The sequence below is a fragment of the Otolemur garnettii genome, unplaced genomic scaffold (genome assembly GCF_000181295.1).
Source record: "Otolemur garnettii isolate 467f Iridium unplaced genomic scaffold, OtoGar3 scaffold00073, whole genome shotgun sequence".
In the NCBI taxonomy this organism is placed as follows: Eukaryota; Metazoa; Chordata; class Mammalia; order Primates; family Galagidae; genus Otolemur; species Otolemur garnettii.
This window is the reverse complement of record NW_003852468.1, coordinates 8,433,358-8,441,287: the sequence shown is the minus strand read 5'-3', so window position 1 is coordinate 8,441,287 and position 7,930 is coordinate 8,433,358.

Below are 7,930 nucleotides of genomic sequence, written 5' to 3'. Positions count from 1 at the left end.
AGGTGTGGGGGGCGAGGGGCGCGCGGAGGAGCCGGGAAGCGACCGGAGAGCAGGGGCCGCTCGGCCCGGGGAGGCGCCCGGCGGCCGCGCTTTAGAGCCCGGGCTGTGGGCTGGATGCGTTGGGCTCCGATCCGGGAATCCGAGCCTGGCGCTTAGTTCACTGACCTCGGGGAAGTTACTCAACCCCTCGGGGCCCGTTTCCTCATCTCTGAGCGGCAACAGTCATAAAGCCGATTTCGTAGGCCATTAGGCGGTTTGAAGGAGAGACTGCGTGGAACTTTGTCTCCGCAGAGCCTGGCCTGTGGCGTTGATGCGCGGTGGGTACTGAAGGCAAGTCGGGAAAGAGGAGCAGGTAAGAGGGAGGGGACGGAGGGGAGGGCGGCCCGGGAGGGGGGGGGCAGGGTGTGGACGTGGGAGACGTGGAGCAGGGAGAGTGCGGAGAGGCGGGATGTGGATGGACAATGACTTGGGGACACGGTGGAATTATAGCGCTCAGTGCTGAGAGCTAAGCACGTTTCCCGAAGGATCTTGTCTAATCCTCACAACCCTGAGAAATCGGAAGTACTATGATCATTTTGTAAATAGGGACAAGTGGCTCAGAGAGGTGAAGTGACTTTCCAGACGTTGCAGAGCTAGCAGTGGCCCACATCTGAAGTCAGACTCCGGAGCTTGTTTATGTCATAAGAGCAGCTGCGAGCAGGTAACCAAAGCGTGTTGAAGTTTAAATAATCATGCCTTGCCTCTGATGCCCAGGACTTTTGAGAAATACTAAAAAAAAGTATGTATCAAGGGTACTGTCTTCAAAGAGCTTACAAATTTGGGGAGGAGATTGAGTTGGGGGCAAATAAACCAGCATTTTTGTTCAGCACTTGTCACCTTTCCCCCGTGTCCTCCTCCTCTGGCTGCCCACTTCTCACAGTAACCCTGTAATTAAGCCTTACAGTTTCTGTTTTGCAAATGGAGAACCAGAAATTGAGGAGGAGTAAGGATCGGAGGAGGATGGGTGCTTTCCAATAACAATTTGCTATGTTGGTAGAAGACAGTATAGAACCATGGCCTCGTACTGTTTATGAGTAATACGGTAGTTATCTTTTACGTTTCATAAATGCAGAGCAGGGGAGGGCATTTCAGGTCACTGGGGAAGTCAGGACTTACAACAGCAGTGCATAAGAATTGTGAGGGTGGCAGCAGCGTTCAGGTAGGTGGTGAGGAGAATGGAGTTAGGGAGAGCATAGTTCAGGTGTGAATTTCTAAGGGCCTGCACTATGGAATGTAGTGTGAAGTGGTAAAATGATTTCCAGGAGACCTCAAAAGGCTTACAGAGCAGCAGAATGTGATAGAGTCCCAAAAAGGGACCCGGAAGCCAGATCCCTGGAGTTCCAACTTTGATACTTCTGCTTACTAGTTCTGTGCCCTTAGGTGAGTCAGTTTTACCTTTCTGAGCCTCACTTGTCCACTCTGTAAAACAAGGATAGTATCTATTGCATAGTGTTATTATGATAATAAAATTAATATTTATTTCAGTGTCTAGTCTATAGTGAGTATTAAATGTGTATAACCATGGAAAACCAGATTTTCCATGAAATCTAACTCTACAGTTTATCCCTAAAGTCCTCATTTGAAAAGATCCTCCAAGGCCCTGAAAGTGGTTCTTAACGGTATGTTCACAGGATCATATTTTGTATTATATTGTAATTTTATACTCCTTTTCTTGAAGACAGTCACCAAAATTTTAGACCTCTTAGGCCTTACAAACCTGGCTAGGTATTTTTCTTTTGTGAAAAAGAGTATAGACTTTGGCATTAGAAGACCTGGTCCTGTGACCACTATCCCTCACCAAGTCAATTGAAGGTAATACCTACAGGCCTGAACTGTTGTGTTGATCAAATGAAACAGTATTTGCCAAAGGGATTGGTAAAACTAGGAAAGTGCTCTGCAAGTTTTTATGAATTAATATTATTATAACTTGTCTATAAAGTGCATGAGAGGGAAAGATCAAAAGCAATTATGAGGCTCTTAGCTAGAAAAGTAGAAACCAGGTTTCTTCCTGGTTTAAGCCATGAGACATTGAAGAAATAAACTAGGAAGCACAGAATCAGAAATCAGGAATTAAAGCTGAGAGGAGGTTGGAGATCATCTAACACACTCCCTTCACTATTTCCAGAAATGGAAACTGAGGCCCAGAAGAGCTAAAAGATTTTTCTGAGGCCACCCATCTAATGAATGGCATGATCAGAAGAACTAGATCATGAAGCTCCAGGTTCTCCTTACTTTGCCAAGTACAATCTTTTAAGATAACAGCATTTTTTCATAGGGGTCTTTCAGAATCCTTACGTGAAAGCTAGAGAAGGCATGGTGCTCATAGGTGGCTTTTAGCTTTTATCACAAAATTCCCAGAATTCACCTTTCTCTTTTAAAGGTTATTAGACTGGATGATGCTGTATGGTTGTTTATTAATTGAGCAAAAATTGTGAAGACTTCAAGGAAAGAGTTGCAGCTTCTTAAATTAGTGTTAGAATGAGAAATGTGCATGTAAAATTTGAAAGTTGTGCCTCAGCGCCTGTAGCTCACTGGTTAGGGTGCTGGACACATACACTGAGGCAGACAGGTTCAAATCTGGCCCAGGCCTACTAAACAACAATGACAACTGCAACAACAACAACAAAAATACCTGGGCGTTGTGGCAGGCGCCTGTAGTCCCAGCCACTTGGAAGACTGAGGCAAGAGAATTGCTTAAGCCTAAGAGTTTGAGGTTTCTGTGAGCTGTGATGTCACGGCACTCTACCAATAGTGAGACTCTGTCTCAAAAAAAAAGTAAAATTTGAAAGTTGTAACAATCTGGTTACTCTTCAAGCTGAGTAAGTTGCTCAATTGCTTTATCTGGAAAAGGAGAAAAATAAAATTACATGTTTTCTCTGGAATTCACCTACTTCATTTACATTCCATCATTTTTGTGATGTAGGAAATAGAATGGTGCTGTTATCCTCATTTCACTAACAATAAACAACACAAGAATTCTTCTTTAATTGACATGTACATATTTATGGGGTACAGTTGGATGTTTTGACACATATATATTGTATACTGATGAAATAGGATATTTAGGGTATCCATTTCGTGCATTTAGTTCTTTGTGGTGAGAACATTCAGAAGCCTCTCCTCTAGCTGTTGTGTAACATACAGTACCTTAATGTTAACTATCATCAACCCTAGTGTATAATAGAACACCAAAACTTATTCCTGTCTAATAGCCCCTTTCTAACCTCTGCCTATAGTCCCTTTTGCTGTCCCCTTTCCAGTCTCTGGTAGCCACTGTTCTCTCTGCGGTTAGGATATAAAATTCTTTAAAAATTAGATTCCACATAAGAGTGAGCTCATATGGTAGTTGTCTTTCTGTGTCTGGTATTTCACTTAACATGATATCTGGCTTCATTAATGTCACAAATCACAGGATTTTAATTTTTTTTATTTTTTCGTTTTCTTTATCCATTCATTCATTGTTGGACATTTGGGTTGATTCCACATCTTGACTATTACAAATAGTGCTGCAGTAAACATGGAAGTGCAGATACCACTTCAACATATGGATTTCATTTCCTTCAAACATATACCCAGCAGTGGGATTTCTAGCTCATACAGTAGTTCTGTTAATATTTTTAAATTTTTTAGGAGTCTCCATACTGTCTCCCATAGCAGTTCTACTAATTAACAATCCTACCACAATGTGTTAAGTGTTCCCTTTTCTCTATTTCCTTGGCAGCACTTGTTTGCTTTTGTCAGGTGGTATCTCATTAGGGTTTTGATTTGCGTTTCCCTGATGATTAGTGATGTTGAGCATTTTTTCATGTATGTGTTGGCCATTTGTATGTCTTCTTTTGAGAAAGGTCTGTTAACCCTTTGTGTTTTATTAATTTATTTTGAGACAGTTTTATTCTGTCGCCCTGGGGTTGAGTGCTGTGGCATGATCGCTCATAGCAACCTCAAACTTTTTAGACTCAAGGGATCCTCTTGCTCAGCTGCCTGAGTAACTGGGACTACAGGTGCCTGCTACAACAACCAGCTAATTTTTCTATTTTTAGTAGGGGTGGGGTCTCACTCTTGCTCAGGCTGGTTACCTGAGCTCAAGCAACTCACCTATCTTGGCCTCCCAGAGTGCTAGGATTACTGGTGTGAGCCACCATGCCTGGCCCAGTAAGTCTTTTGCTGATTTTTTTAGTAGACATTTTTTATTGTTGAATTTAGTTCTTTATCTATTCCCGGTATTGGCCTCTTTTTAGATGAATAGTTTGCGTATAGATTGTAGATTGCTTTGGGTGGTATGGCCATTTTAACAGTATTATTCTTCCAATGCATGGACGTGGGCTATCTTTCTATTTTTATCTTCTCCAATTTCTTTCATTAGTGTTTTATAGTTTTCCGTGTAGAAATCTTTCAACTCTTGGTTAAGTTGATTCTTACGTATCTTATTTCTTTTGTAGCTATTGTAAATGGAATTGTTTTTCTTTTCTTTTTTTTTTTGGAGATAGAGTCTTACTTTGTCATAGAGTGCTATGGTATCACAGCTCACAGCAACCTCAAACTCTTGGGTTTAAGTGATTATTTTGTCTCAGCCTCCCAAGTAGCTAAGACTACAGGTACCTGCCACAATGTCCAGCTGTTTTTAGAGACAAGGTCTTGCTCTGACTCAGGCTGGTCTCAAACCCATGAGCTCAACCAATCCACCTACCTTAACCTCCCAGAGTGCTAGGATTACAGGCATGAGCCATTGTGCCTGGGGGAAAATAAAATTTGCTTTTAAACTATGTGTGAAAATAGGGTTTGCTAAACAAATACCTAGAATAAAAGAGATAAACATTCTTCCTGAAAGTTGAGAGTTTTCTCATTGAGAACATCTTCATCTAATTTCATGTTATATGTCACATGTAGTCCTGCTGCTTCCCAAGGCCTATGTCTGGATCTAGGGTGAGTTTGCTATTCTTTGAAGAAAGGCTAACTTAGTTTTTAGTGAGATGTGCCCGGGACACTCCACTTTACATTTCTAAGCCGCTCTCCTGGCTCCAGTTCATCCCTTCACTTATCTCACCAGTGGCACAAGTTTAGCATCCTAATCAATTGCTTCCCAGGCTCTCTGTTGGCATGAGATGATTTGGTCAAAATAGTTTGGTAGAAAACAAATTGTTTGCTATAAAAATTTCTTCAACATGAGAAACCAGTTAAAAATTCCTGATGACTACTTTTGTGTGTATTTGTTCATTTTGGTGGTCAGTGATTTGCTTTATGACTTCTTTGGGACTTTGAGAAATTTTTTTGTGCAGGTATATAAATACATGTTTTAAAGAAATATTGTACATATTTTTATTATATTTTTAAATATTTGCAATGGCTTGATAGTAGGGGACATTTATGTTATTTTTGTTGTTGTTCTTGTTCGTTTGTTTTGAGACAGTCTCACTCAGTTGACCCAGGCTAGAGTGCCAGGGAGTCAGCCTAGCTCATAGTAACCTCTAACTTCTGAGTTCAGGCGATCCTGAACCTGAACCTCCTGAGTAGCTGGGACTACAGGTACTCACCATAATGCCCAGCTAATTTTTTTTCTATTTTTTCTGTTATTAGTAGAGATGGGGTCTCACTCTTGCTCAAGCCACCATGCCAGCCTACATGGTTTCTTAATAATTTTCTAAAAATTAGTTTAAAAATCATAAAAGTAAGAACTATACCTTAAAAATCATATTATACTTGTGGTAATGCTTAAATACTTTTTTCCTTTTCTTTTTCTTGAGATAGAATCATCACAGTGTCGCCCTTTGTAGAGTGTCGACGTGGCATCAGAGCTCACAGCAACCTCAAACTCTTGGACTCAAGCAATCCTCTTGCCTCAGCCTCCCAAGTAGCTGGGACTATAGGCGCCTGCCCCAACACTTGGCTGATTTTTTCTGTTTTTAGTAGAGATGAAGGTCTTGCTCTTGCTCAGGCTGGTCTAGAACTTCTGAGCTCAGGCCATGCACCTGCTGCACAGCCTCCCAGGGTTCCAGGATTGCAAGTGTGAGCCACCTTGCCCAGCCTGCTTAAAGACAAACCAATCTATATGGAAAACAAGTAACTAAGGATATTTCTTTTTGGCCTAATCCTATCCTAGCCTCTAGTCTATTTGTTTTCAACCATATCTCCTGAGGGTTTCTTTATCTATGGTAATCCAGTTCCCAGACCTCACTCCATTTTGTGGTCAGTTCTGATATGCTCACTCCATTCTGAAACTGCTGGGCTCCTACTCCCTGTCTCTGCCTACTGGGATAGTTCTGACATCATCTCTGTTTAGGATCTTCCTTAGGAAGCATTCCTTTTAGACATGATTCTACATATTTGCCAGACCTAGTTTCTTCCTTGTCCCTGGCTACTGGTTTTACTCCTGAGCACCTTCCCTCCCTCTCTTCCTCCCTTCTTTTTTTTCCTATCCTTAATAAAGCCTTTACAAAGATGGAGACTTTGCATCTTTTGTATAAACCTGGATTGCGTTGGAACATATTCTTAGTAAAGCATCACAAGAATGTAGAGGCAAGAATCCAATGTACTGAATTCTAATATGGAGGCAGCAGATGATCTAATACAAGGTGAAGGATAGGAGAATGAGGGAGCCGGTATAGGGGAGGAGGTAGGGGGATGGGGTCAGGATGTATGGCACACCTCTTGAGGGCAGGACACAATTATAAGAGGGACTTCAACCAACAAATGCAGTCAGCATAACCTAATTCTTTTTGCCCTCAATGAATCCCAAACAATAAAAAAAAAAAAGTGTTTTGGGCAGATTGGGGTGGTGGTGTTCAATAATAATAAATTGACGACAGCTAACATTAATGGAATAATTGCTGTATGCCAGGCATTTTCCTAAGCACTTTACATATTTTAACTCATTAACTGCTCAAAAAAAGTTGTATTAGTGGGGTGCAGTGGCTCATACCTTTAACCCTAGCACTTTGGGAGGCAAGTAGGAGGATTGCTTGAGGCTAGGAGTTTGAGACCAGCCTGAGCAAAAATAAACCAGACCCTGTCTCTACAAAAAGATAGAAAAGTTAGCCAGATATGCCCCTAGCTGGGACTACAGACATGCACTACCACATCTGGCTAACTGAGGAGGGGCTGAGGCAGGAGGATCGCTTGAGCCCAGGAGTTTGAGATTGTATTGAGTAGTGATGAAGCCTCTGTGGTCTAGCCTGGGTGACAGAGACCCTGAGTGTCACCCCCTAAAACCCCCCAAAACTATAAATTAGGAACTATTGTTGTCCACACTTTACAGACAGATACAGATAAAGGTTAAGTAACTTACCCAAGATCACATAGTATTGTCTTGAGTCATCAGGAAGTAGTTATCCCTTAGTTCTCACCAAAAATATGAGTAGAAATTGTTATTTGTAACTGTTAATACCAGAGGAGATTAATATATAGAATTTGAAACCATCTTGACTTAGAGAGATCCTATTATAGGTTCTTCTTGCCCTTCGTAGAGCTAAACAACTGTGAAAGCATTTGACCCCAAAGCTGCCTTTGAAACCAGGAGTACATTGAACTATCCCCTGCTTATCTGTATTTGGGGTAGTTGTGAGTCTCTTGGTGGCCAAGCTGAGGGAAGAGACATGTCTAAGGATATGTTTTTATAACTTAATTTTAAGATCACCTCTTTCTAGGATATTCTGGGTATCCTGGCATCCATAGTCCATGCTATAAGATCTTCCATTATGAGAAGCTGGGCTTTATGACCCTCTTGCAACAGCAGCAGCAGACAGAATTACTGCACAGCTGCCATCAAGCTTACTGTGACTCAGGAGGACAGTGCATGAAGCAAAGGGAGACTCTTAGATCACAATGACTAGCTTTAATCATTACGGAGCCAGATCTGGGTGTTCTGTCCAGACCTTGCTACCGTACACTTATGAGC